Genomic DNA, 15201 nt, shown 5'->3' with positions numbered 1-15201 from the left:
GGTTCAACTTTTGTTTCTGGATAAAGGTTATGACTTGCTGTTTTGCACTTCCCTTTAGGTGGTGAATAAGTAGACCCAGGACACAGTGGGTTATTTGGACATCTACTAGGATCTTGATATTATATTGATATGAAGATATGAAAGTAAAGTATTTGCCCTTAGAAGTAAATTGTAATTAAAATGGTTCTTAGCTAAGTAACCTAAGTGTAGGCAGACTTGAAAGGTCAATTGTAATAATATCATGAATGAACAATTGTAAACATAGTACTCTACAGAATAGGTAATACGCAAGTCTTGATTTAAACTTTTCCTAAATGCTTTATTAAACATACAGACATGCACATTAAAACTAGCCATAAGTTGCTATTTTGCATGTGCTCTCAGGACATGTTGTGGTTGTGACCATCTTTGTAAAGAAGAGAGGCATGTAATGCACATGTATACAGTAGTACAGAGTCAGTTGTCTATTGTATAGAGGTGTTCAATTGCTCAAGTGTTTTCTGGTGTTGGTTCAAGTGTTCGAGTGTACAGTGATGCATAGTCAGTTGTCTATTGTATAGACAAGGTGTCAAGTGTTCACTTGTTGGTCCAGGGGGTGGCATGTGTGCCATTGTTATAATTAGAGTGATGGCCTATGTATAGTACAACCAGAGTACTATAAACAACTGACTCTGCACCACTGTACACTCGATCCAACACCTGACAACACTTGAGCAATTGAACACCTCGTCTATACAATAGACAACTGACTCTGCACTACTGTACACTATCACTTGAATCAACACCTGACAATACTTGAGCAATTGAACACCTTGTCTATACAATAGAGAACTTACTCTGCAATACTGTACAGTATACAGTACTTGACATGTTATGTAATTGCACTGCCTGTATCATGGACACAGTCACAGCCATCCATGATCAGATACTGCTGTCTGGCCATGTCCAGTCCAGGTGGGGCTTGCACCTGAAAACCATCTTTGGGGGGGCTGGACATCAGCGTTGCACAGCAGCCAACACCTGACTGATGTTGCATCACAGTGTTCTCTGGCCTCAACCACACCAGGCATCCCAGCATCAAAGCTGCAACTGAACAGAAGGGAGATAGTGCATTAAAATAGTGCATTAAAATATTGGCCACAAATAAAATACAACCATACCATGTCCATAAAATGGAATCGCTAATACATGACAATGATAATTACCTGAAGTGCTGGTAACTAAATGTTTGGGAGCTTTTTGAAATAGCTACTCAGATGCTGGTGCCAGTTGTAGCTTTCAACAAGCACTGTGCCGACCTCAAGTCCGACAAGCTGTGGGATGTTGACTTTCTTCACAGGAGCGCTGTCTCTCACCACCCCAGCAATGTCAGTAAAAGTCTCCACTCTGGTCTTCCTATAGTGCTGCTTGATCAAGCCAAAGCACCAGTCAGGGGCAAACTTGGTGTGGCCTGCAATCAGGAAGTGTAGGTCCAGCTTCAGGTGAAGCTTGTGCATGGTCTGCCAAGCACAGTACCACAGCACAACGTTGTTCTTGTTTTGTCCACTACAGTTGTCACAATGAAGGTCCACATGTGTTTCTCCAACTTAATAGTTGTTGAAGAAACTTAGTTGATGACATTGCTGCTCTTGACGCCATCCCTTTGTCGATCAGGTAGTTCACTTTCTTTTATGGTACCTAAACAGAAAAAAACTCAATTAATGAACAAAAATACTGATCAGAAGCCATATTACAAGAAATTCCTAACTTGCAGATCCCATCATAATTGGAGGTTATGGTTTACGATTTGCTTAATACCTACTGGAGAAAAACATCCTCTCTTAATCCCTTCACTTTAAACTTAAGACATAATTACATACATGCAGGGGTCAACATTAACTTTTTAGCTCACCAGCCAAATGTCTGGTAGCTGAAAAATTGTACCCGCCAAACCTTTTTTTCCCCAGCCAAAAATAACATTTATATGAAGCCTGTTTTGTGTCGCGTAGACATACAGTACATTTAAGCTGCATAATAACATGATATGGTGGTGAATAAAAACAGTTGTCAGAGCAGATTCCTGGTGCTACAGCACAGGTGGTGTTGTAGTCCTATCCCAGGGCTGTACATTAACTTTTTTAGCACATAGCACTGGTGCTACAGGGGTTGATAGTTCTGTAGCACTGAGCCAGAAAGTTGTAGCACAGGTATAAAATGTCCATTATCACCTCTACTGAACACAAGTTATGCAGTTCATCACTTAAAACCACCTGGAAAGGGATGTTACTGTACGTATACAATATGAAATAATAACAAATGTTTGCAGACAAGCATCTTTAGGTTTTCCCGGCTTTTGATTTTGCGGTGTCTTCATGATTTGGGTTATCTTCTTTTTCATTGATAATTTCAACATATTTTTCCTTTGCTCGTTTGTTTGGGTTTTTCTCTATGATCTGAACAAGGAACCAGTGTTTCCTGTGGAATTGATGTCTTGGTGTGGTGGTGCCAAGCTGAAGACAGCTAAAATAGGAGGATTTCAATACCAAAGCGGGGGTCTGGGCGTCCTTCCCCCCAAAAGTTTCAGAGACCTAGTTTCTGGTATTCTGGTGACTTTTAAAGAATGAAAATAACAAAATCGTGAGACATATATAATTGAAAAGTATACTGAAACAGCATGTTTAGCCTACATTAAATATGCTTTCTTTAATTTTGAGTTATGGGGTGAGAATAATAGATAACTTTTTTTTATTAAATAAAACATTCTATGTTTGATGCCCATTGATGCTTAACTGCATACTCATTCCTTCTAAATCATCACTCTTTCTAATCTCTCATCCTGCCCTGTCCCCTTCCTTCTCCTCTCTCTTCTCCTGCTCTCCTCTCAACAACCTCTATCCTCTCCTCTCACCTGTCCCTCCACTCTGTGCTTGTCCTGTCTTCTCCTACCAAAATCACTGCCTTTTTTACATAGCTTACATAAATAATAGGCTAGATTAGGCTACGCTTAACTGATATTTCGTTGCATTTGCTGTTGCTTTAACTGGCACTTTTAGGTGGCTGGAGGAACATTAACGCAAGCTACTTTTCAGCCAGCCAAAAAGACGGTCGCTCAATCAGTCAGTCAGGGCAGCGCCTCTGATTCGCATGTTGTAGGTACTCGCGCTTATGGTGTAGGCAGTCTCCTTGACAAATTATGCTTGCTAACGTTAGCTAGCTATCATTGGGCTTCATTTCCTGAACTTAGCTTTAGCTTAGCGTGCAGCCAGGTTATGGGTTACTGTTTATTTCAGATATTACCCTACATTTCAACTAGCCCTTCTCAGTCCCGTTGTCGCTCATGCCAGACAACAGTCTGGCCTAGTTAGGAGAGGCGCTCATATTTACAAGTGTCAGATAAACATGAAACTTCACTTACCTCAGCAAAATGGTCTTTTTTAACAAATGCTTGGTTTTGAAGCCTTGGCGCTACCAATAAATAACTTATTTAGACGCGTTCTGTCCGAGTGAAATTATTTTTCTGAGGTAGTCTTCTTCTATGGTGGTGGCAATGCTTTGAAGCTTCAACCCAGCATTTGTTAAAATAGACCCTTGCTTAGGTAAGTGAAGTTTCATGTTTATCTGACACTTGTAGACTAAATATGAGCGCCTCTCCTAACTAGGCCGACACCAATTTATTTTGAAGGAAAAGTGAATGCACCAGCAAACGACTGTTGACAACGGGACTGAGAAGGGCTACATTTCAACCAGACATTCCAGTGAAACCAGATAGTCAAAATAACTTACCTGATATAAAATGGGCACCGCAAACGCAGGCATTTCTGATTTCCTCAGTCCAGTCCGTACGCTTAATAATGGAGATTTCGTCTGTCTTCCTCTGCTACGGTTTCAAGAATGCGCGCATAGGCTACTTGTGCTGACTATAGGCTGTTAAAGGGTCTATAACTAACAGATATGACCCACGCTCGTTACATAACTTCTACAACATCCAGTGACAAAATATGTCATGGTACCTTGGTATGTCCACACCAAGGATCGAACTCACAATCTTCTACAACATCCAGTGACAAAATATGTCATGGTACCTTGGTATGTCCACACCAAAAATCATCTCAGAACCTTCGCCGTGATAGGCAGCACACTATCCACTCGGCCACAACTGACCTGGGAAATATGTGGAGTCTTTTGGTTTTTATGTTCTGGGACTACTGCCTCTTGTGGTAGCAGCCATGGAATTGCAGGTCAACAACACGACGCAAGACGCAAGAAGCACGGACAAAAAGGATTCCCTCTCCTTGGTGTGTCGGCTTACAGCCAACACACAAAAAATACAGGTCCAGGTGCTGATGGGACTGAGGATACTAACCACAGGCCTGATAGTCTTTCCTGCATCATGTTTGTTTTTCCCTCCTAAAGTGTGCCAATTCCCCAGAGACACAGTCAGGTGCTGGTGGGACTGAGGATGCTAATGACACTGATCTGTGACTCTGCTCTTTCCCACACTCTGCCCATTGAGAGAGCTTCCACTGAACAATAGAAGTGTGCCTTGTTAAATGATAATTCATCCCCACACAAGCAGTTCCCAACGAGCCCGTCTGGGTAAACCTCATCATGTACATAGTTTTGTTTGGCTACAAATAAATACTCAGTGTTACGTATTGTGTCTGTCCTGTGCTTTGTTACTGTTCATGTTTGTCTCCCCCAGGTGTCTGTCCATGCTGTGTGCACCCTCCCTTGTCATTCGTCCTGTCAATCATTGTCTCCTGCCATCCTCCTGGCTGCCACTGCTACCACCTGGCTGCCATCAGCAATCAACTCCCCAATCATCTCCTGCCCAATCAGCAGGCGGCCTTCCCCCTATATATGTGTGTCTGTGTTCCCTGTTTGTTAGAGGGAGACAGAGGGGTATGTTGTATGTGATTGTGATGTTGATTGACCTTAGTTTTCTTATAGCCTACTGTTTGTGTACTTCTGTTTGACAACCTACCTACCTTAGTTCTAGTTGTGTTTGGGTTTACTGTGCATTTGTTATCTCCCCTTGTGTTCTTCCGCTCCTGGGAGAAGGGCTTTAGGTAAGATACCCTGGGGTATACATTTTCACCACGTAGGTAACCCTCTGTTAAACACACTAGGTAAGAGTGAGCGGCTGCCACGTCTTTTTGTAGCAGGTAGGTAAGGTTCCGGTTTAGGTTTAGATAGACAGCTAGTTAGGGCCTCTAGTTCTGTTTTCAGTTAGATATTGTTAGGGTCTATAGGGTAGAGGTGTAGGGAAGGTAGGGCCGTGCTTCTTAGTGGCACCGTTCACAGTTCTTCTCCCTAGGTCCCTTATCTCCTGCCCTCTGTTAATTAATTTATTTCCCCCTTTGTGGTTTTGTTGTCTTGTGGATTTTCTGTTCATTGTCATTTGTTGTGGGTGGTAATAAATCATTTTTTAGTGATGAATGTTATCTGGTTTTCCCTGCCTGGTTCCATACAGCACTCCATCACCTAGTACTGTCTTGTTACATTGGCCCGGTGGGTCTAGACACAGGCTGTTGCGTTCCCCTCTCCCCCCTAGTTATTACACCTTTACACTTTTATTATTACATCTGAGTAGGGGACGTAACATAATGGGGGCTCATCCGGGATATCTTATCCTGTGAGCTTGTGTATAGTCGTACTGTTGGTAAGTGGTTTTGGTGGTGTGGTGCTTAGTGAGTTCTTTCATTGCCATGGCTGAGTCCATAGTGCAGCAGTTTATTGATGGTCCTTCAGAGGCTCTGTTGGATGTGTGCTGCATAGTTGACTTACAGGCCATAGCTGAACACTTTTCTATTTCTGTGCCTAAGGGGTTGGTGAAGGTGGAGTTGAGGCAGCTTGTAGGAGAAGGGCTGGTGACTGCAGGTGTGCTCTTGTCTGCACCTGTGTTGGTCCTTCCTGCTCCTGGCCTTGCTTTGGGGGAGGATACACGGTTTTCCCCTGAGAGAGTGTTCATGCAGGATGACACTGAAACTAAGGCGGAGGCCGACGTTCAGGTGCCGCCTGCAGTGCCGCGCACTCTTCCCAGGTTTGATCCAGGTTTCTCTCCTGAGTCAGGTGACAGTTCTCGGCTGCGGCTCCGTTTGGCTCGTCTGGAGCTGGAGAATCGTGAGAGGGAGCGGAGTAGACAGGCCGAGTATGACCATAAACTGCAGGTTCGGAGGATTGAACTCGATGCTGAGATCCAGATAAGGCGTCTTGAGATGGAAGAGAAGCTTGCTCTCTCGCGCGCTAAACCGCAGTATAGCCCCATGTCTCCTGTTGCAGACTCCCTTACATCACCAGCCCAACCAAAGGAACGGTTTAATGTGAGTAAGAACATTTCTTTAGTCCCACTCTTTCGAGAGGCTGAAGTAGACTCCTATTTTGGTGTGTTTGAGCGAATAGCAGCTGCTTTGAAATGGCCAGAAGATATGTGGGCACTGCTGTTACAGTGCAAACTCTGTGGTAAAGCTCAGGAGGTGGTCGCTGCTTTGTCTCTAGAAGACGGTCTTCAGTATGACAAGGTTAAGGCGGCAGTGCTGCGTGCCTATGAACTAGTCCCTGAAGCCTACAGGCAGAAGTTCCGGCAGTATAAGAAGAGAGATAGCCAAACCTTTGTCAAATTCGCCCGTGTGAAAGAGCACTTGTTTGATAGGTGGCTGCAGGCTAGTAAAGTCACTGATTTTAACTCTCTGGGAACTCAATCTCATTGAGGAGTTCAAGAATAGTGTGCCAGAAAAGTTTGTGGTGTACTGTAATGAGCAGAAAGTAACTACTTTATCCCAGGCGGCGGTGCTCGCTGACGAGTTCGCCCTAACCCACAAAACAGCGTTCACGACACCCCGTGTAGAGACACGTAGGGTTGCCCCGCCTGCCCCAAACACTGGCCACTCCTCTGCTCCTCCTGGTCCCAAAGAGACTCGTGAGTGTTTCTACTGTCACAAGAAAGGGCATCTGATACAAGACTGTAGGCAGCGGATACAGGGGACTAATCAGTCTTCTCCCTCCTCTAACCCCCGTAAACCTGTAGGGTTGATTAGGACCATGCCTGCTGCTGGAACACCACAGTGCGCTCTGAGTCACCTGATCCGAGCTATGCACCCTTCATATTCACTGGTTCGGTGTCATTGAACGACAGCTCTGAAGTGGTGCCCATTCGTATACTGCGCGACACAGGTGCTGCGCAGTCTGTAATTTTAGCGGATGTGTTGCCCTGGTCAGATGTGTCCTCATGTGGGTACAGTGTACTGTTACAAGGGATAGAAATGGGACATGTTCCAGTGCCTTTACACCACGTTTGCTTGCACTCCAAACTGGTCAGTGGTCACTTTAAAGTTGCTCTACAATCCTCTCTCCCTGTGAAAGGAGTCACGTTAATCATGGGTGATATCGCCGGTGGGTGTTACCTGTGCTGGAAGTGTTTGCTCCTCCTGACAAGCCAGTTTCTCAGTTTGGGAAAGGAATTCCCTGCTGCGTTTCCAGCCTGTGTGGTCACCCGTGCCCAGGCCCGGAGGGTGGGCGAAGAGGTTTGTGACTTAGAGGACAGTGTTTGGTCACTTATTCAGTGCAGATGATGTGTCACCCCCCCGTCTTGTTAAAGAACGAGGCCCAGACAAGCATATACAATCAGAACCCAGTGATTTATTGCTTCCTGTTACCAGTGATACATTGAGAAATGCTCAGAAGCAGGATGCTAGTTTAGCTCTGTTTTTTGTCTGTTGTGAGCTCAGAGCAAGCTGCTAAGCCGACTGTAGCTTACATGGTAGAGGATGGACTCCTCGTACGCAAATGGATGCCTAAGAAGGGAACCGACAGCGGTTGGAGTTCTGTGCGGCAAATTGTTGTCCCGAAGCCGTTTCGCGCACAAGTATTGGCGTTAGCGCATGACAGTCCCTGGTCCGGTCATTTGGGTGTCACAAAAACATATGACCGTATTTTGAGGCATTTCTTTTGGCCGGCCTTGAAACAAGATGTAGCTGCACATTGCAAAACCTGTCATACCTGTCAGGTCGTAGGTAAGCCTAACCAGGTTCTCTCTCCAGCTCCTCTCTATCCAATTCCCGTGATGGGGGAGCCGTTCGAGCGGGTCATTGTCGATTGTGTGGGTCCCCTTCCTCGCACCAAATCAGGTAACCAGTTTCTGATAACCATCATGTGTGCTGCTACCCGCTACCCAGAGGCCATACCAGTCCATAAAATAACCTCTAAGGTTGTTATAGCCGCCCTGACCAAATTCTTTGCCACATTTGGTCTCCCGAAAGTCATCCAAACAGACCAAGGATCTAACTTTCTGTCCAAGTTGTTCACTCAGGTCCTTAAGACCCTCAACATCACGCACAGTGTCCAGTGCGTACCACCCCCAGAGTCAGGGAGCCTTGGAGAGGTGGCATCAGACGCTCAAGGCTATGCTGCGCAAGTACTGTTTTGACACTAGCAAGGATTGGGATGAAGGGATCCCATTTGTGTTATTTGGTGTCCGTGAAACAGTGCAGGAATCCCTTAAATTCAGTCCCGCAGACTTAGTCTTTGGCCATACTGTGCGTGGGCCGTTGAAGGTGCTGAAGGATCAGATGATGTCCACAGATCCTGGTCCCCAAAGTGTTTTGGATAATGTCAGACAAGTTAGGGGGTGACTACATGAGGCGTGTGCCTTAGCAAGAGAAGCATTGTCTTCCTCTCAGATCAAGATGAAGTCTCATTTTGACAAAACTGCTATCCAGCGGTCTCTCCAACCAGGAGATAAAGTATTAGTGTTGTTGCCTGTTCCTGGTTCCGCACTGTCAGCTCGTTTTAGTGGTCCTTATGTCGTTGACAGACAACTCAGTGAGACTGACTGTGATACAGACCCCTGACAGGAGACGTCAGTCCCGCGTGTCATATAAACATGCTCAAGTTGTATCACGCCAGAGAAAGTGAAAGTGAGCTCCATGAGGTTGCCAGTGTTCCGGTTTTAAATGTCACAGCTCTCAGTGATGCTGTTGATGCAGATGGTTTTATCCTGCGCAACCTGCCACAGCAGTGTGCTAGGCTAAGCAACTCGGAAATGTTGGGCTCTCTCCGTGAGCATTTGACACATTTAACCCCACAGCAGCAGGATGACATAGTGAATGTGGTCGAGTCTTTTCCCTGTCTGTTCTCCGATGTTCCCTCGTGCACGTCTGTTTTGACGCATGATATTGAGGTCCGTGATGCGCTCCCGATTAAGCAACATGCATACAGGGTTAATCAGGCCAAACGAAAAGTCATGCAACAGGAGGTTGCTTATTTGTTGGAACATGGTTTAGCCGTTCCCAGTACAAGTCCGTGGAGTTCTCCCTGTCTTCTGATTCCCAAACCAGATGGTACAAGCAGGTTCTGCACAGATTATCGTAAGGTGAATGCCGTTACCACCCCCGACTCTTTTCCCTTACCCCGCATAGATGACTGTGTAGATACTATTGGTAATGCCACCTTTGTCAGTAAACTTGATATGCTAAAGGGTTATTGGCAGGTCCCATTAACAGCTCGGGCTTCAGAGATATCAGCCTTTGTCACTCCAGATAACTTCCTCCAGTATACAGTGATGGCGTTTGGCATGTGTAACGCCCCAGCCACTTTCCAGCGCCTGGTTAACACAGTCTTGGTTGGTGTGCCTAACTGCACAGCCTATTTAGATGACCTGGTCATACTCTGCCAACTGGGCAGATCATCTGAATTCCTTGCAAGTAGTGTTCCAACGGTTGGCCGACGCCCACTTAACTGTCAACTTGGCCAAGTGCGAGTTTGGTGAGGCCACAGTTACCTACAGTTACCTATCTCGGGAAGGAGGTAGGACATGGTCAGGTGTGCCCGGTATCGGCAAAAGTCTCTGCCATCGCTGACTTCCCAGCCCCTGCTACTCGCAGACAACTGCGCAGGTTTTTAGGGATGGCTGGCTACTATAGAGGATTCTGTCGTAACTTTGCTACAGTTGCAGCTCCTCTCCCTGGGTTGCTCTGTCCATCTGTGTTCTATCGGTGGTCTGCTGAGTGTCAAGCTGCATTCGAGTCAGTTAAAGCGTTACTGTGTAGCTCTCCTGTTCTATCTGCCCCAGATTTCAACAAAGCATTTAAGCTGGAGGTGGATGCGAGTGCTGTAGGTGCGGGTGCTGTACTCATACAGGAAGACGCAGACGGAGTTGATCATCCCGTCTGCTATTTCTCACGTAAGTTCACCAAAGCCCAATCCAGATACTCAACCATCGAGCAGGAGACGTTAGCATTATTGTTAGCTTTACAGTACTTTGAGGTGTACCTTGGGTCCAGCCCATATCAGATGAAGTTTTCACAGACCATAACCCGTTGGTATTCTTAAACCGCATGTATAACCATAACCAGCGCCTCATGCGGTGGGCGTTACTGGTTCAGGGTGTTCCATTGGTGGTGCGCCACAAAAAGGGGTCCGAGAATGTCGATGCCCTCTCTCGGGTCCACTGCTAAAATGAGTCCATGAGGTAATAGGCTATTTTTGGTGCTTTGTTTTTGAAGCAGTTTTTTTGTTAGTATAGCACATGACTGGGCATTTTGCCAGGGCCTTTGTTGTTTTTTTTGCTATGGCCAAACAAGGTTATACAGTACTTTGAGTTCATTGAGATTTGTCTTGAAAGCATTGCCACAAACCCACGGGTTTGTTCTTTAAGGGTGGGGGTGTTACGTATTGTCTGTCCTGTGCTTTGTTACTGTTCATGTTTGTCTCCCCCAGGTGTCTGTCCATGCTGTGTGCACCCTCCCTTGTCATTCGTCCTGTCAATCATTGTCTCCTGCCATCCTCCTGGCTGCCACTGCTACCACCTGGCTGCCATCAGCAATCAACTCCCCAATCATCTCCTGCCCAATCAGCAGGCGGCCTTCCCCCTATATATGTGTGTCTGTGTTCCCTGTTTGTTAGAGGGAGACAGAGGGGTATGTTGTATGTGATTGTGATGTTGATTGACCTTAGTTTTCTTATAGCCTACTGTTTGTGTACTTCTGTTTGACAACCTACCTACCTTAGTTCTAGTTGTGTTTGGGTTTACTGTGCATTTGTTATCTCCCCTTGTGTTCTTCCGCTCCTGGGAGAAGGGCTTTAGGTAAGATACCCTGGGGTATACATTTTCACCACGTAGGTAACCCTCTGTTAAACACACTAGGTAAGAGTGAGCGGCTGCCACGTCTTTTTGTAGCAGGTAGGTAAGGTTCCGGTTTAGGTTTAGATAGACAGCTAGTTAGGGCCTCTAGTTCTGTTTTCAGTTAGATATTGTTAGGGTCTATAGGGTAGAGGTGTAGGGAAGGTAGGGCCGTGCTTCTTAGTGGCACCGTTCACAGTCCTTCTCCCTAGGTCCCTTATCTCCTGCCCTCTGTTAATTCATTTATTTCCCCCTTTGTGGTTTTGTTGTCTTGTGGATTTTCTGTTCATTGTCATTTGTTGTGGGCGGTAATAAATCATTTTTTAGTGACGAATGTTATCTTTGGTTTTCCCTGCCTGGTTCCATACAGCACTCCATCACCTAGTACTGTCTTGTTACATCGGCCCGGTGGGTCTAGACACAGGCTGTTGCGTTCCCCTCTCCCCCCTAGTTATTACACCTTTACACCTTTATTATTACATCTGAGTAGGGGACGTAACACTCAGTATTAAAATAATTTAGCTCAAGCTGTTTGTTTGAACACGTTTAGTGAAAATCTTCATCAAACCATTAGTGTACTGTATTGAAGGGTCAGAGCAGAATTATCTTGCAAGTAACAGACTTCCTTGGGGCTATAGCAGAATATATTTTACTTTGAGTTGCTCTTAACTCAGCAATTAATTGTGAAAAACGGTTTAGTTTTGCCTAGTTGATCCATCCTGATTATTTTCATAGTCCTGTTTAACAGAGAAGCAGTTTCATTCTTTTCAGCTATAATCTGGTTGGAACATAGGTCAAGTAAACATGATAGAAATTATAATTAGATTGTGATTCTTGCACTTTGCTTCAGCACTAGATTATGCTCTTAGTCACTTGTTTGTTTTAGAAAGAAGATGCACTTGTGAGTTCTGGCAAGTAGTAGTACATTGGCTCTTCCTACGTTAAATGCAATTATTGTTAGTCGCTTTGGATAAAAGCGTCTGCTAAATGACTAATGTAATGTAATAACTGGTATCACACTAATCTTAGACATGAATACAGTTTGAAGCACCTCAAAATGATTTTTGTGTATTTTGAATAAATGTATCGGATTATTGAAAATATACTTTGTGACATATTAGATGGCCAGAGCCCTCCCTCCCTGTCCTCTGACCCCCAGGGTAGGGGTCTTCATCTATTGTCCCACAGGGTGTCTGTGAGGGAGTTCTCCTTGGTTTCCCACACTGTCCATTCATGACGTTCAGTGAGGGAACAATAGAAGTGTGTCTTACTGCAGTTCACATTAACTATGGCGTGTGACCTCATTATTGAGGAGGGAAAAAGTAGCTTTAAACATTTTTGAACAAAATTACTATTTAAAATCAGCAAATTCCTGAAATTGTTTAAATGACATCCTTCAGATCCAAATCATAGGATAAAATATCTAAAACTTGTCAAACAGTGATTAACTAAAAACCATTGTAAAAGAGGAGATTCCTTCACTTAATATGCATTTTGTGATCTCACTGGCTATATCTAACAGTATGAAATATGCATCAATATAAATCAATATGGATACCTTGCATTATATAAATATGCAATTATGTCATGTAATATTATAAAGATTGCAATCCTTGTTTCTTGATTTGAGTGGAGAAACACCTACGTAGATAATTACCTGATTAGTTCATCTACCGTATCAACAATAACATCTTGATTAGACACTTCACTACAGTGATGATGAGCCTAATAATGCAAAAGACCAGAGAAATGCATTTAATTGCTTTTGTTTATTCAACCTGACTCAGAGTCTCATTGTTTTGGATTTAAAAACCTCAAATTGAGGCAGGTAGGATGATGAAACATCATCACAACAGAACTTGGACACATCTCCAAGACACATGGTACTCTAACAGAGTAGAAGATAGACATTGAACAACTGTCTTTATAAAAGACACATGATACTCTAACAGAGTAGAGGAAAGACATTGAACAACTGTCTTTATAAAAGACACATGATACTCTAACAGAGTAGAGGATAGGCATTGAACAACTGTCTTTATAAAAGACACATGGTACTCTAACAGAGTAGAGGAAAGACATTGAACAACTGTCTTCATAAAAGACACATGGCACAACAGAGTAGAGGATAGACATTGAACAAAAAGACACATGATACTTTAACAGAGTAGAGGAAAGACATTGAACAACTGTCTTCATAAAAGACACATGATACTCTAACAGAGTAGAGGAAAGACATTGAAAGGCATGTCTTTATAAAAGACACATGGATCTGTTTCACATAAACAGGAGTTTTACAGAGAAAATAGTTTTCTCTTTCCAGCACACATATCAAAAAATTATGCAAAATATTTCCTTATCATAACAATCCTGTGATCTTAAAACAGATCAATTGATAATAATCACAGAGTAATAGTAAAGGGATGCCCAGTTTGGGTGGATAATCCTCATGGAGGAACAGTGATGCTACTATACAGCTCAAGCCTACATTAGAACATCAACTGCATGATGCAAACTTCTCAGAAGATAATCACTCTAATCTCAGTATTACATCCACCATGGAGCATTAACATATCAATAATGACATTTTAGATTAGATAAAATAATATGATATAAATCAAGGTGTTGACCTTAGAACAGATCAGTCAAAGGAAATCTCAGAGAGATTGGTGTATGAATGCCCATTTTGATCATATTGATCATTGATTCAACACAGAAACAAAACATGAATCATTGAACATGCTTATTATATCCGTTCTCTGCTATCTTAACACTCAGGAAGTGTAGTATTCAATAAATGTAATATATTTCCTAAAAAAGTATAGTTTCAATAATGGCATTATTAAGCTTCTGAAGAAGAACAATTTCTTCAAATTTGAAGAGTTTTGTCCTTGGCTTGAAGTTCAGCTCTGACCAACATGGTCATATGGGTTTGTCTGGATGTGGAGCTCCAGTCTGTAGTTCTCTACCAGGGCCTCCAGAGGGCGCTGTTGGCTGGACTCTTCTCTTTACTGATGCTGTGCTGGGCTGTGGAGCTCAGCTGAGGCATGTCACTGTCCCTCCTGTTCTTATCAGAGGATGACTGCATGCTCTGGAAGTGTCTCAGCAGTCTTCTCTGGGACTCTGTCTTCACATCCTCCTTGGACAGGAAGTGCACCATCTCTTGGAAGCACCTGGAGTATCCCTGATTGGCAGCTGCTGAGCAGGAGGAGGAGCTGATTGGCTGCAGGCGTCTCAGGAAGCAAACTGTCATCTCCAGGATGTCGGCTTTCTCCAGCTTGGAGTCAGGCTGCTGGTTGTGGAGCTCTGGACCCAGGAGAGACTTGAGCTGCTCAATGCTGCTGTTGATACGATCTCTGCGTAACTTCTCAACCAGTGGCTTTCTTAGCTGCAGAAAGAGAAGAGGAAAACATGAATAACCTAATTCTGAAGAGGAACATTGATGAAGATAATAATGATTTAACATTCAAAGTTTAAATATCCGGTGGGTCTTCAATGTACCTTGTTGGTGAGAGTCAGGTGCTCCTCAGAGTAGGTTCTTGCTGAAGTGATTGTAGGAGCCATGGCTGGATCTCTGTGCTGTAGAGGTCTCTGTGTAGAGTGAATGTGATTTCTAGTGGCTTCATCCCTCCTATATATAGTCCCACATCTCCATGTGAATGTGTGGGTCTTGGGCTGGTTGGAGTTTCTCACAGTCTGTAGCCAATGGGAGAGCTGGGAGGACAATGGGGAATGTGGAGCTGCCACATGCTCAGTGTTCTTATTGCTGGGGGACAATGGTCACGTCTCAGGGGAACAGGTGGAGGGCTGAGGGCTGATGGAGAGAGACTCCTAAGTGCTGTGTGAATCTGGGAAAGTGGTGACCCTGTAAATAGAGCAGATATGCAGCCTGATGGTCAGATCAATGACTGACAGAGCACACGCTCATCATTTACACACACGTGTGAGACTGGGAAAAGATCTCACTGCATTAAGAAAAAGGCCCTTTCATGGGTATCGTTGTATTGAGATATGTGAGATTCAGATACAAGCTCTGAGAAAATGGTCATTGATCTAGATGAAGTGAACATCAAAATGACATCTTTACTTTCAAGAGACCATAC

The 15201-nt window shown here is 44.2% G+C and overlaps 1 pseudogene across 1 annotated transcript; it reads right to left on the bottom strand.

The window, feature by feature from the left end:
• Positions 1–14063: 14063 nt before the first annotated feature.
• On the bottom strand, positions 14064–14724 carry LOC311315927 (transcription factor HES-5-like; annotated as a pseudogene). Its single transcript has 2 exons — positions 14600–14724; positions 14064–14486 (listed from the first exon to the last, which is right to left on the bottom strand). The product of its transcript is annotated as a transcription factor HES-5-like (transcript).
• Between the last annotated feature and the right edge of the window lie 477 nt (positions 14725–15201).

Source organism: Borostomias antarcticus, assembly GCF_949987555.1.
Source record: "Borostomias antarcticus genome assembly, chromosome: 12".
NCBI lineage: Eukaryota > Metazoa > Chordata > Actinopteri > Stomiiformes > Stomiidae > Borostomias > Borostomias antarcticus.
The sequence above is the reverse complement of the archived record's forward strand: the minus strand, read 5'-3'. Positions and strand labels throughout refer to the sequence as shown.